The 15,354-nt window shown below is 42.7% G+C and overlaps 1 protein-coding gene across 1 annotated transcript in view; it reads right to left on the bottom strand.

Moving 5' to 3' along the window:
- The window catches only part of MAP3K19 (mitogen-activated protein kinase kinase kinase 19), a 263,793-nt gene extending 248,961 nt beyond the window's left edge, over positions 1-14,832 (bottom strand). Inside the window, exon 1 of the mRNA XM_086957307.1 lies at positions 14,705-14,832. The gene's annotated coding sequence lies outside the window, so the exon portion shown is untranslated. The remainder of the gene's footprint in view (positions 1-14,704) is intronic.
- Between the last annotated feature and the right edge of the window lie 522 nt (positions 14,833-15,354).

Raw genomic sequence — 15,354 nt, 5'->3', positions numbered from 1 at the left:
ATCTTTCACCATTCCGCAACCGCAGCCTAGCCACTTCCTTGACAGAAATGCAAGCAGCCATACCTGACCACCATTCTGTCGCCCCTCACACCAGTGCACCTCACTGCCTCCTGCCAGATTCTAAGACACAGGTAAGTGGTGCAGGGCAGCGTGTCTGGGGAGTGGCTAGGCTTGGCTGGCCTGATTGAGGGGGCTTGATCAGTTCTGCGCAGCGGCGCCCAGAAACACCAGAAAAGCTCTGTCTGTGGCCACCACATTGCACGTGCTACATAGCCCTTGCCCTCCCTGATTTCCTTGGCCCCACTAGGTGCACCACCCTCTCTCTTGGGTCTGAGACCCAGATACCCAGCGCTGGGAAAATGCCCTCACCAGCCATGGCCGCAGGTCAGTCTCAACATTAGTCTCGCCATCATCTCTGTCTCATAACAACAACATCTCTGCGTGGCAGGAGCTCCGAACAAAACTGTGAAAATTTGCATTCATGAAGCCCTCTCTCCCACCAGGGAGGAGTTAATAGATCCTTCACTTCAGCCCCCTCTAATGCCTACACCCTCCCCTCTAGGGGAAGGGCAAGAGGGAGCTAAAGGAGAGCAGCATGGTTAGGGGCTCAATCAGCCTTTCAGACTCAATTCTACCAATATATCTGCAACTTCGCCAAGATTTCAAAAGACCACTATTCAAACAGTAACAATTGAGGGCTTTTTACAAATCAAGAAACAGGCATTAGCAGTTGGGCAGAAGATCGCCATCGACCAACATTCTTCGGCCCTGGAATATAGCGCCTCTCCTTTCGAAACAACCCTTGATTTCCTATGGCACTAGAAGAAATTTGAACAAGATCCTCCGTTGACCCTCCTTAACCAGGCAGGTAGCTTTAGACAATTAGGTGGGGAACCATCACACAGACCAGCGTCCCTCCTAAGGGCCGCGGCACGCCCTATTCAATCTTCTACTTTAACAATTTTGCAGCCATTAACTGTCTACACTAACCTCACCGTCGGGAGGGTTTCGTAAAATTGCTGCACCACTAGCTGGAAATCCTCACGAGGACTGGGGCTGGCTCGCAACTGAGCAAATATGCGACCACCTTCAATGCAAGGAGAATAGCAAATCTGATCCAGAAAAGCAGACCTGACAGTGCCCCTGTCCCCAGCAGCATTGCAGCAGCAATTTACAAACAAGACTGGGAGTTTTGGTCTTGCGCACTGGAAGAGCTGTTCAAATACTGCATAATCACCGAAACCTCACCATCATCTTGGCACAGCTCGATCTAACTCCCGATTTACAACAAGTATTTGCAATGCAACAGGTCTCGCATTTACGCGAGTTTCAGCTATTGACATTGTAAATGACAGTGCCTTTTATTTATGTTTTGGTTTTTGAAACGCAAATAAAACGCATTGTCATTTACAATGCCAATAGCTCCAACTCGCTTAAATGTGAGACCTATTGCATTGCAAATGATTGCTTTTTTGTTGAGGCTTTTAAAAGCCAACGTCCAATATGGGTTGTGAAAATACCCCAGGGCATCGGCACCAGCCTCAGCGGGCTTGTTTTTTAGAAGGGGGCTTGGTGCGGGAGCGCGCAGGTAGCTCTGGACACAAGGCCTGCCCCCTTCAAGGCTACACCTCCCCCCCACCCCAGCCCCCCTCACATGGTGAATTTTTTCTTAAGGTTGTCAGGTTTGGGAAAACCATGTGCCAAATTTAAAGCTACTAACCAAGAAATGCTTGAGGAAGTATAACTCCTGGAATTCTGGCTGTAGCACTGAGCTTCATTTAAAAAAAATAATCTCTAAGTATTAGAGGGAGCATGTGTTCGTATAAAAAAACAACACGAAACACGCAGTCCCGACAGCATCCAAAAGGAAAGCATCCCAAGCCTGAATCAGATCCACTCTATAGGAATGCTCTGTATGAAAACCTATAAACATCTCCACATAAAAGCTCCAAGCTAGCCAATAGATTTAATGATGTCCTCCATACGTCAGTGCATGCAGTACCTTCGCATTGAGTCTATTAAGAATGTCTAAGAGAGATTCCACCACAGTTATTAAAACAAGCCAAAGCCTTTACTAAGGTCTGAGCACAACAGGACTTGCAGCTCAAAATAATCTTTTGTTTACTTGAAAAGACAAATGCATACATTAGAAACCCACCTGCAACTGAGTTCCATCAATAAACTAACTTCCCTTTGGTTTGCTCTTCCCAAAGGGTACTAATGGTTGTGTTTTGGTTAAATTTACAACTTGCTTATTATTCACTGTACAGAGATGCTGACATCAAAGGATCTCTGTGATTCCAGCAGCACTTCATCAAAGATCAAAATATTATCTGTTGAGTAAATTGGCTGGTGTCACAGCCCCGGAGCGCCGCCAGCGGAATTCAAAGCAGTTACTCATTATTCAAGTCACGCAAAATAAATGAAATAAAAGGACCGCTAATACACAATCCAGCCTTACTTTAGGACAGAAGATGACCTCACAAGTATTAGGATTACAACAACAATTATGAGTTGTTGCTATTCCTTAAGTATTCTGGTACACTTGGATAATACATATTTCAGAAAGCTTCTCAATTCAACAATTCCCTTCACAGAAGAGTCCCATCCACTTTGCAGAATGTGTTTGTGAATTCGACAAATACTCAGGGCCTTATTTATGAGGCCCTAATGCAACGTTGCATCACTTTTTGTGACACTGCGGTGGCGTAAAAAATGCACCACACTGTGCCATATTTACAAAGTGACTCATCTAGGCAGATGCGTCACTTTGTAAACCCCTTCGCCACATTATACCTGGGTCAGGTATAATGTATGTAGGGTGGGAGTTCTGGCGCAGAAAATGCTCATAGAAGTGTTCCAGTGAAATCTATGAGATTTCCCTGCAAAACTTCTACAGCGTTACTGCATCAAATCCTTACACATGCTTGAAGCAGGCGTTAGTGGTGACACAGGTCTTTTCACATGGGGCTTGCCCCATGTGAAATGACACATTGCTAGAGTTGTACTGTTTCCAGACACACTCCAGCAAAGCGCCATTTTTGAGCCAATTTATACGTCAGGATTCCTGATGTATCTGTCAATTCTTGCGAAATGGAGTGCCGTGCAGTAAATACGGCACATCCATGGTGTCGTAAGGAGGGCGCATTGAAAAGTGTTGCATCACTGTTTTACCACAGTGATGCAACACTTTTCATAAATGAAGCCCTCTGTGCCCTGGCAACATTCACACCCATAGCTGAAAGCTTGAGTTTCCACTTTTGTTAAAGTCAGTCCATTGTGAAGCACTAATATGTTCCTACAAAAGTCTTTTTGAGCAAAAGGGAAAACATAGACTCATGGTGCTGTGGGAGAGGGGGGGCACAGTGTATAGGACTAAGTGCTGAGTTCATATGAAGAGCCAGGTGTTGACGTCCTTCCTGAATTGCGTCAGCGAGGATGATTTCCTGAGGTGGAGGAGCAGAGTGTTTCATGTCTTGGAGGCAAGGTAGGAGAAGGACATTCCTCCGGGTCTGGTCCTGCGGATTCGTGGGACGGTAGCCAGGCAAAGCTGGGCAGAGCGGAGGTGTCTGTTGGTTATTTGGAATGTGAGGTGTGATTCAGGTATGCGGGTCCAGCGGTGGGAAGGGCCTTGTATGCGTGGGTGAGGAGTTTGAAGATTGACAATAGCCAATACATTTTTTGCATCCTACTAATTTCCCCTTTTAGGGACAATTAATAATTGAGCATCAGACGCAGGCATTTAAATATAGCCTAAATTAATTGAATAAAGCCCACAAGCTAACCTCAGTCTTCACAGCCGTATTAGACCATCCACTTGGGCCTATTACGTAACCTCCATTTGATAATAATGAACAATTTACTAAATATTTATGTTGTTCAAATGTTTTCCTTTACCATTCCCATATTACGAATCTCAGTGACAGGCACAAGCACATATAGATTTGTTCTATATCTCATCCACTATTCTGCTACTTCCTGGTTCGCTTGTGCCTCTAAAAATCAAGGACCAAATAATGTAGCCATTTCATTTATCCATCCCTGGTTGCATTATTTTTCACTTTCCATTATTCAGTACCCTTTGTGCTTTATTAGGTTTTTCGAGCCTTGTTATAATTATTTAATCACATCCCTACTGATCTACTTTAGGTATCTTCTCAAGTGTCTAAGAGGGGAGATGAATAACTTATGATGGTTTTTTACTTCCACATCAAACCAGTCAATTGCTGGTTTAAATGAAAAGAGCACTTTTTCCACAGTTATGAATTCAAGTTGCCATACTTGCCATTAGTTTGTCAATTGTTGGGATCACAGAAACACTGAGTGGCATGGTTGTGACTTGTATCCATACCTTCGGAAATTAATTCACTTCCAACCATGTCAGATGAGGACAACAATTAAAGGCCACAAAAATGCCCAGTGCAGTCTTGGCACTCTCTTTGGGAGTGTCACAAAACATTTGGGGCGGAAAAATGTGATTGAATTTACGTACTGTGGTTAAAAGGCCACCCTTCAGGCCACCAATTTTAGAACTTACAGCAAGACTCTTAAAAGTCTTATCACACTTTGTATGATCTTATACACATATACGTGCCATGAATGGGGCAAGAGCACAGTGTAAAAGCTCTCTAATTATTTATTAAACTCTAGTTGAAGTGCTGCCAAAATCTCACAACATTCTAAGTGAAACAGTAGGCAGGAACAATGCGTATGCAAGGCGAGTCTGTTATGTCACTCCACTTTCTATCCACTAAGTTTTCTTCCAAGCAGTTTATATTCACACTTGCTTCCGAATGTTCACTAAAGCGATTTTCATAGTGACACAATTGAAGTTTTCTCGTTTTGCCAACAATTTTCCCCGAATAAGGCTTAAATTGTAACTTTTTGTTGAAAAGGTGAACATCATTGCAATACCTGTCTGAGGAGACCTGTAGAAGAGAACATTTGTTTACTACAGTTAATCTGATCTATTTTTCAGGCTTCAACAGTACAGGAAGGAAATGGTAGTCTAAAATGTTAGCCATACCACAAAGCAATTGCGAGCCACCTCCTCCATTTGGATGTTATTCCTGGTACGTGTGAGATATCGTGGAGGACCGCAAGTTACGCAGATGGGCAAAGGATGCCTTCTTAAAAGTCCAAACCTATTCCCAAAAATTGACTAGGCTTGTATAGGACTAAAGTGAGAAGGGGACCAGTGTTAGTCATCTGGGATCTGAAAGTGACTAAATTTCAAATGGGCTACCCTCAGTCTTTTGTTATGGTATTGCAGTAAAGTAGATCATTTCTCTTGAGAACATGCAGTGGTTCAGCAGCCCCGCTATTGACACCGCAGTCGTGGTTCCTTAGTTTGTTAAACATACCGTGAAGCATGAATTATACAGACCACGGCTACCTCCTTATACTGGTCCCAAGGCTAAAGGTAGAACAGTATCACAGAAGGCATTAGAGACAGTGGCAGAGGATCAGGCGATGCCTGAAACCCAGTGAGAGTTGCAAGTATTTCCAGCATTGCAGGTCAGTAGATGAAGTTCACCTGGTAGATCTTCAAACAATTTCAGCGACATTCCTTTGTCACATTATGCAAGGATCCGATGCCCAAATCTGACCATTTGTTCCAGCAAAGCAGTTTGCTGTTGATAAAGAGGCCTGCATTATTCCAAATAGGACCATTTGCACACAGCAGTTAGCAGATGTTCACGTGCTTTGTCCCAGATGGAAAGCAAGGAGTAAGCCACAGAGTAAGTAGATTCAGCAGGAATCGTTCTGACTTAATATAGGAGTCTCAAACAACTGTACCTATCCAAAGTCCATCCTGCAACCATAATCACTCCATTTCTCTACCCAACAAACATTAGAAAGTAACAAAAGTTCATAGCCCTATTAGTATGAATCCCTGTGCAGTAGACTAAGGCCCACAGGTATCAATAACGTACACAAGTTAGAGGTTGTTAGCAATGGCTCGAAACACCTGTAGGCAAACTTTTCTCACATCTCTGTCTTCAGCTGCCCTTTGTTTGTTTGTTTGCAAAGTTTTATATAGAGCTGGCTAGACCGGGAGTTGTCCTCTGCCTCTGGGTCCTCAGTCTCCACTCTGTGGTCCACTCTGTTTTGGTACCTGGCCTTCTCAGTGCTCAGGGTATGGAAAGCTGTCAGACGTTCACTGCATTCTGGCCATTGCTCATCCCTCCTACAAACTCATATCACAGCAGCCTGCACCATAAGACAACTTGTGGTGGGGAGGAAACCCACTGTGACCTATAGAGTCACATGGAACCAGGATTCACCATTGCTACCTGGCAGGTAAGTAAGGATGGAGCAAAGGTGAGGGGCTCAAAATGTGCATGTCTGTGTACATGCATGAGTGTGCACGTGTGTGCTGATATGTGTGTGTGTGTGTGTGTGTGTGTGTGTGTGTGTGTGCGTGTGTGTGCGTGTGTGTGTGTGTGTGTGAGACTCATTGGTGATCTTGGAATGCTGTGACTCTGAATGTGTCAACATGTTGCTTATCTGACATAATAATTGTTACATGTAAAATACTGTTTTACTAGCAACATTCTGGCTATTCTTAAAATATTAATGGCCCATGGTTGACATATGATGAGTGCTCTAGGTAACATGATAACAGCATTAAATTGCACCCCTACTCTAGTTGGCTCAGCGAAATCTCTAGGAATCACTCTAGATGAGAAACTAAACATGAAAGCCCATATCAACGCAATGGCAAAAAGCGCCCGCTACCATCTGAACTACATCAGAAAAGTGAAACCATTCATATCCAAAGCAGACCTCAAACTGGCAGTTCAGTCGCTAGTTATCGCGAGGATTGAATATGGATGCACAACGCTAACAGGCCTACCAAAAATTTCAACAGCTCCCCTGAAAGCATGTCTAAATGCAGCAGCACGACTGATCACTGGTTCAAGGAAATTTGACCATATATCGCCACACTTGAAGGCATTAAACTGGCTACCATTCGAAGCTAGAATCCAGCTAAAAATGGCATGTATAACACATAAGGCGCTCCACCACAATACACCCAAATACCTAGCTCAGAAAATTAAGCTATCGGGAGGTAACAGACCAACCAGGAGCATTAATGAGCTAATGCTGAGACCTCCCATCTTCCGGAAGAAGAAAACTTACGACAGGGCTTTTTCAGGAGCAGTCCCTAGAATCTGGAATTCTCTTCCTTCAAACATCAGAAAGATTGAAGATACAGCAACCTTTAAGAGGGAAACGAAGATCTTCCTAATGAGTAAATTCCTTCCATAGACGAGACACGGGAAGTCAGAACTCTTGCGTAAGGACTGGAGCTGAAACATGCATAGGAAATTGTCCATTAGGAACGATGGACTCTTTTCACATTATAAGCTATTATTTACTAAAAAATATATGTCATACTATATGCTATTATTATCTTAGAAATGTATTGATATTATCGCCTTTTGTTTCATTCATGTTCCTACCTCATAATACTATATGCTATTATTATCTTAGACATTTTATTGATATTATCGCCTTTTGTTTCATTCATGTCCTACCTCATAATACTGTGAAAAAGATGATAACAATGCAGGACTATAACTACCTCATGGAATGTGAAGCGCTCTGATACCCAAGGGTCTTGTTCGCGCTATACAAAACTCTTAATAAATAAATAAATACATTCTTGCTATCCATGGCAAAAAAGGCATTCCTAAAGATATTCTACCAGTTTCTAGCAAGGAGGTGTCATTCAACCTATGCTAGGCATCATACTGGATATTCTATTACATATTGCGGGAATTTGCAGCAAAAGATTGACTCTCCCTGTCACAAAGTTGTCCATCTTTGACATATTGTGGGCCATCTTGACATATCTTTGACTTAATACTGCATAATGGTAGCCCAGGCTCAATGGTGCCCTTCCTCAACTTACTTGAAGATTCCTGACTTGATTCTGACTTATGAGGATGATAAACTGACATGAACGGCAGAATATGTCCTTGCGTGACAGTAGTACATGCGAGTTTTTTGTGAGAGTGACGGGCAGATGCCTGGGGCCCAGCTACACATTTACACAATATGAAAATCTGCCATTTTGAGACATACTGTTTTCCGAAAATGTCAGGCTTCTGTTTGGGGATTAAGCTAATTCATTCAAGATGGAACTTTTATATGTCATGATAAAACATCTGTATTTTTATAAACTGGCAAGCTGATGGTTTGGACATCAGTGCCATATTTTAAAAAACGTGTCTAAAGTTATACTTGAGGGATTGCTCGTGCTGAGTTTGTGAGAGTTGCTGCTGATTGTTGTCTCCAGGGCACCATCCTTATATGTTTACATGCTTTTGTGGAAACAAGTCATCAACAGCATTGATGAACCTTTCTATGAAATCACCACACCAGTATAGGGCCAGATAATGTAAAATTGGTGTAACTGGTCTGCTATATAATTATGCTATCTCTGTGTAATTCAGCGGGAACATTGTTGTATAAGCCTGTAGGGTGTGTTTAGCTCTGCTGGCTGTGACAAGTGGTTTTCAGACTTTTATAACTTTAGATTATCCCACTCTATATCTTCCAAATAAATTCTCAGATATAATAAATGAACGTGAATCAATGTGGAAGAGGTAGGAAAATGAAGAGAAGAAAGAGGTTATATTCCTTTTAAAAAATGATAGGCATAAAAATTACATGGTCCAGTTCTTAACCGCCTGTAATATATATAGTTCTTGAAAAATGTTACAGAAATTGCAATGGAAATCGACTGTTTTGCCACCATTTTATTTTAAAGATTTCTTATGGAAAATGAGATCTGGCTCCCTTGTCCTTCCAATGGCTCAACTCAGTTTGCTCACTCTGTCCAAATTAACAAGGTTATTTTCAGGTACAATTACCCCGCCATTTTTTCAGTTCACCAAAAGCCACTGAGTGCATTTAGGGATTGATTTAGAGTTTGGCGGTCAGGGTACTTTGTTGTGGACGCAGTGGAGACCCTCTCTGCCAATCGAATGGTCCTCTTGTTTCCTTTAGAGACATGTGGACTTTCAGCTTTCTGTTGAATGAGCCCCGTTGGCTCTGTCGACAGAAAGCTCCTTCTGGTAGCCTGATAGAGAAGGGACCTTAGGAGTAAAGCAGTCACACAACACACTGTATTTAAAGAGGACAGTCTGGTGGGTTTTTTCTGTCCATCACCACCAGGAAACATCTGATGGTGAGGGACTGAAAACAAAGTAATGACACGCCACCCCTCCCCACACCCCAGCTCTTGGAGAAAACCCCCTGGAAGCGGGACTCATTAGTTTTCTGTTTTTCAAAAACAAACTTTCACTTTGGGTTTGAAAAGAAAAAAAAAAAATTGGTGCACAGCCTTTGAAAACAATGGCGGTTGTTCAACAAACTTTTTCTACCCTGACAAAAACTGCCATTACGGAAGTTCTAATTAAGGTAAAGAAATCACGGCTGGGGCAGCAGTGATCTCTATATTTGGCAGACAGTAGTTTGTTAATATAGCGGACCTAATGTCCTCTGCCATCTTGGTGAATGGAGCACCGTCCGTCAATCTTTAAATATGGCCCTGAGTCTATAATGTAAAAAAACAGGAATTTTTACCATAAAAAAAACTTTTACAGAGCTCTGTAGAGCAAATCTACTTTAAATCCCATATCACCAATATTGTAACAGCTTAAATTGGCATCTTCTTAGGGCTTCTTCCTAGGGCCGTGCTTCACAAACGTTTTAGAGCCACAACCCCGTTTTTAGAGCAGCAAACTTTAGCGGCCCACCTAGCTTCAATGGACATGTGGTGGCCAATTTTTTATTGTAAAAAAAGCATTGTGTGGAAGCGCACTGTCATTTACAAACAGCATATTTACCATTGAAATAGCCACTACATTTGTACTGAATGTGTGCATCATAATGTAAAGAGAGGATGTGGACTAATGGCCAGAGCTGCTGACTTTGGAGCTGGGAAACCAAGGTTGGGTCTGGTGTTGGCTCAACATCCTGTGATTCTGGGCAAATCACGTAATATACCTGTGGCTACCAAAAATGAATGTGTCCTTGTGTAATGTAACCGGTGCTCATGTAAAGTGTTCCAATACCTTCTGGTCGAGTTTGCGCTATTTAAAACTGCAAAAAAAATAGTTTCTTTATTTGTTTTGCCGATATTAAAATCTTTGTTTCCATTACACTTCAGAATTACATAAAAATTGTGTTCTGCTGTTTGCTGAATGTTTGCAGTTAATTTTCAGGTTTTTACATTTTGTGGTGTATTCCAAATAATGACATCCTACAGCCTTTCCCTTCACACTCCCTGTACTCCAGCAAGATTGTCACATAATTCACTTTACTTTTCTTTCTCTGACTGCAAAGTGCAAGGAGTTTGCAAACACCAATCCCCATTTCAAAAAATAAGCAGCAAGTTGTCAGAAGACATAGCCTGATATTTGACCTCTACCTTTGAAGTGCAGCAAATGTGACAAGATAAATACAACATGTAAAGGCATCTTTATTTATTTCTTGGCCACCGCAGAAGGCTTGTGACCCACAGTTTGTGAAGCACAGGGCTAGGGCAAAAAGAGACAGTCACTTCCTGGCTTACAACTAATCATTTCACTTTAGAACTGGAGCATCTTGCTTAGGTTATGATAATATTTTTGCATGAAGTAAAATCGAGAACAATATGCTATCCCTTGCCCTTCGTCATCTTGCTGGACTCTGTAAGTTCTGTCTGTCTATGACTACAAGGCACTTAAAATAGCAGTCAATTACATATATAATTAATTTTAATAGAGCCTTTTTCTTGACTTTTTAATTATGTATTAATTATTGTCTACTCCTTTTTATGATATGACTTTTTTAGCTCAGTAGAGCCGAATAAAGAATTTTGACTGACTGGCAGGCAGTTATACCATAGCTGTGCAGCTTTTGACGTGTCGTCCGGTGACGCTGCAAGATATGAGGTAAGACCTGATTGGAAATTCAGCATCTTCGACTACTTTCCAAAGGTACCTGTAGAATATCACACTTTCCCGCAATTCTGTCAGTTTCTGCAGAGCAAGAAGTAGTAGCATTCACAAGAAGATGCATAGAAATAAAACACTGCAGAATTTACCCCAGCTGCACAAATTTTGATTTGCAGTCCAAGACTAAGCTGTGCTGCCCCACAAATGATCTACCACAAATTCCTAAAGTCTCTCCCCTAAGCAGGCTTTGGGCTACTTTTGGAATGGGTTTGAAAGAATTGTGACCTGCATATTAAATGAATGACGATATTGTTTTTCTGTTAAATCATATTGTTTTATGTTGCTGAGATGCTGACTATCCCCACACAATACATGGCTACTTCAGATTGCTCAAAGAAATACTTCCTCGGGGTATCGTCTGATCAGTTACTTCCAGGTCTTGGAAGCCTGTCGCAGCGACTTTATGACACTTAAACTTCTCAAGAGTCTGTCTTTAAAAATGTAGCGTACAGTCCTACCTTAGTTCAAAAGATAACTTTCACCTTTCATTTGGCACTACCTTCTGGCTGTTGAGGGAAGATTTCATGGTTAAATCTCTGATTAGAATTGCCTAATGAAACATGGGATGGGAGCAAAGTAACTTGGGTGATAGAAAGAAATAATCTGTTCTCTAAAGTGTGAAAAGCAAAGAAAGTTTGATTCAATGTCCCAATAGAGACCTCCTTTTAGCACCACGGCAATCAAAACAGAAGTGTCAGGTACACTCTTCAAAGTCAGGGATCCATTGTTGCAGGTAAGAAACTTGTGACAGCTTGTCTATAAGGAAGTAGTGGTAGTGAAAAAACAGCCATCCTTACTAGCAGAGAGTTCGCCTTTGAGGTAATGTCATGTGATATTTCATAAGCACAAAAATACAATTTAAAAGACACACTTTGTTCTCATTGGGTTCATTCAATATCCACACTTAATAAAGGATCAGATGGCCTAGGAACACTAGCTTAAGATAAAGGGACTGCATTTGAGGATCTACAAATCAAGCATTCCCTCGCACGAACAGAGCTGTTCCGCTACCTCCAAATTCGACATGTGATCCTCACTGCTATCCCTGATCTCTCCTCCATACTCAAGACTTCCCCCTTGGAAGACAGACTGCTTTCAGAACCTCTCCCCGCAAAGGCCATCTCCTACACCTACCATAAACTTTGTAACAACCTCCCTGACACATTCCAGGCCCTGCGAGACAAATGGCAGGCAGACTTAGGTCCCCTAGACGAAGAGGATTGGCGGGCGGCTCTAATGTCCCCTAGAGAATCAGCAATCAACCATAGGTTCTGACTGATCCAACTGAAGGTACTACATAGGGCATACATGTCCGCTTCATTACTGGCTAAAATTGGGAGGCGCCCTGACGACCTGTCTTTAAGGGGCTGCGGCTTCTCTGGCACCTTCTATCATGTCTTTTGGGATTGTCCGATAATACAACAATTCTGGGGGTAGCTGTTCGAAAAATGAGAAACTCCCTGGGAAAGCCAGTCCCACTATCACCGAAGGAATGTGTTCTCAATATATGGGGGGCCATGGACCTGAATGAACTCGAATTACAGTGGGCGGCGCTGGGTTTTCTGCTTACTAAACGTACAATAGCTATGACATGGGGCTCTGCTGTGAGACCACTGGTGGTGGGTTGGATGGCAGAGATGGATTGCTGTATGTTTGCTGAAAAACGGTGTACAAACTTAGAGGTTGCCCTACAAAGTGGGATAAGAAGTGGGGACACTGGAATAAGTACCGTGGAGAACTATGTGACTCACCGACGCTGATGTACCAGTTTAATCATTCTGTATCTTGATCCTAATGTGTCATTCTATAAGTGACTGATTTATTGACTCTGTTTTCTTTTCAATTCAATAAAATGTTATGTTAAAAAAAAAAGATAAAGGGACTGGTTGGCCCTCTTCCTCAGTGAGGGATAGTGTGCTGCTAGCTTGCAGCTGGTTATACACAGATGATGGCCTACAGGTCTGTGGAAAATGTCAGGTCAACTTAAATTAGTTTGTTTACGCAAACTTCATAGAAGGGTGTCTGGAATGTCCAGGGAATGGAATACTTAAAACCTGTAAAAATGCAATAGGTGCATGGATAGTGCTGAAGGTGAGCACACAAGGAAATGGCCAGAGTGAAAATCAGACACTGATAATTATGACTTTACTACAACAAACACTGTGGTAAATCATACAATTATTTAGGAAGTCATGAATAACGTTGGGCCTGTTTAATTCCCGTATTATTTTTTCAAGCATATACTTACCCTGAAAATCTCCAATAATATCTCGTGATTTATATCAGATGTTCTTCGCAGGACAAAGTGAACGCTAAACTTGGTGAAAAATCTTACTTTTCACTTTTTTTACTGGCACCTGCTCTTATGAGACTAGATAACATTTTGTAAATATTTCACATTCTGTGTTAATCACTTGATACATTCTTCTATAATGTATTCACTCATCTTTAAACCAGAAGCCCTCTAATCTCAGGAATTGCCTTTATTTCACCTCTGTAAACTATGCTGGGTTTAGACGCCAATTACTATGTGTCTCCACGTTTATTACATTAAAATTATGCATACGACCTTCCATTTCGGAATTTGTTTTATTACTTGTCACTAAGGACGTCCGCTGAATTTCAACTAGTAAACTGCTTGTGTTCATTTTTTATTCAAATATTGAGTCGCACATGCCTTTTGTCGTCAGAGCCTAATGTAAATTGAGAGAAATAATCTTCCTTCTGTATCTATATATATTGGTTTCACATTGCCCGCTGTTTTGTTACACACGGTAAAGATACTGTGTTTGGGAATCTAGCCCTCCGGCTTTAACTCTCAGGTGATTGGTTGAAAGGGTACCGAAAGGGCCACGATAGTACCAAGAATTAGCTCTCAAACATGTTCGAGTCCAAACCCATATTGCACCAAGGAGGCCTAGCGGGCATGACTGGCCCCTCTCCGGTAGTGCTTGAGGGTAATTAGAACCCCCACACAGACATTTTTTGTATTTAGTTCGAAACGAACAATTTTACTTTAACGTCTTCAACAGTAATATACATAGTATATTTATTGTGTTTTTCTCTGATTGTCAAGACGTTCAGCTTACTTCCCGAACATTCTTCAACGGTTAATACAACAGCAACAGCACACTTGGAAGTTGGAACAGAAGACAGCAGCAGGTGCATACACAGCCCCGGTGCGCCGCAACTGACGTCAGGAGTCCCCCATAGCATGTAACTATAACCCAAATCCTCCAGAACACACGAGACCGACTTCTGAGGAAATGCACAACTCAGCACAGGCAGGCTAAACAGTTACGTATCAATGTGTTCACAATAGTACTGCCCACCAAGATATTTTTTTTTATTCTAGGCATTCAAGGGTTAAACAGCCCTGTGGTTGACAGAGCACAGGCATCCATCCTTTTAAAATGCAGAGTGCGCAGCTACCTGCAAATGGGCTCCTTACATGAACACTCCTTGAAAAACAAACCTCGCGATGACATGATAAAAAGCTCCTCTTCACCAGTGCGAGGGGGGAGCAGTTGACAATCTCCTGAGAGGCACTGCGAAACGGAAAAAATACAAACGTGCTGCAAACCCTCTTCCCTCGCCAGTGCTTTCTGACACTAACGGTTCGTGTCAGCGCCCAACGCAACTGCTACGCGGCGTTATCCTAAAGTTTACAGGACCCACGCGTTACTCACTGGCTCTGCAGGAAGCGCCCAGTGGATTCTGTTCCTCCAGCCGCCCTCGACTGCTACCGTGGCAGCTCCGTGAGCGGGCCAGCATTGAGGAGCAGCAGGGGTGGCATGTCCACTGTGTGATCCTCGCCCATGCGCCGAGGTGTTTGTGCTCCCAGCCTCACCCCGCACAGGGAGCCTGGGGCCTCATTCGTTTACATGACGTTACCGGGGCAACGGCTACTCCGCCCGGAGCAGCGGGCACGGGTTACCATTCACTTCCTCCTTGTCCCGAGTTCGTGGGATTCCTTCCAAGCATCAACGAAAGCAATCTATTCTACACCTTCTATGACACAAACGAAAAGTTACCTATACTATCATGACGCAGTCACAAATGATGGGGGAGAAAGGTCCACTGTGTCCGGTCGTCTTCAGCGGGGGCAGGACTGGTGTTTGCCACTAGAAATGGCTGTGTCATGTTCTGCTCTCCATTGTCCCTCCGTTAAATCCCCGTGACCCAGTTAAATCCCGTGACCCAACCAGTCTCTTTCAAACGCGGAAGGAGACGCTCGTGGTCTCGTAATTATCCAAGACAATAGGAACTGTCCAACTCTGTGCTCACGACAACATATGACACTGCAGTTTCTTAGTAGGAGAGCATTGCTTTGGGAGAC

This window comes from Lissotriton vulgaris, chromosome 2_1, assembly GCF_964263255.1.
Source record: "Lissotriton vulgaris chromosome 2_1, aLisVul1.2, whole genome shotgun sequence".
NCBI lineage: Eukaryota > Metazoa > Chordata > Amphibia > Caudata > Salamandridae > Lissotriton > Lissotriton vulgaris.
The sequence above is the reverse complement of the archived record's forward strand: the minus strand, read 5'-3'. Positions and strand labels throughout refer to the sequence as shown.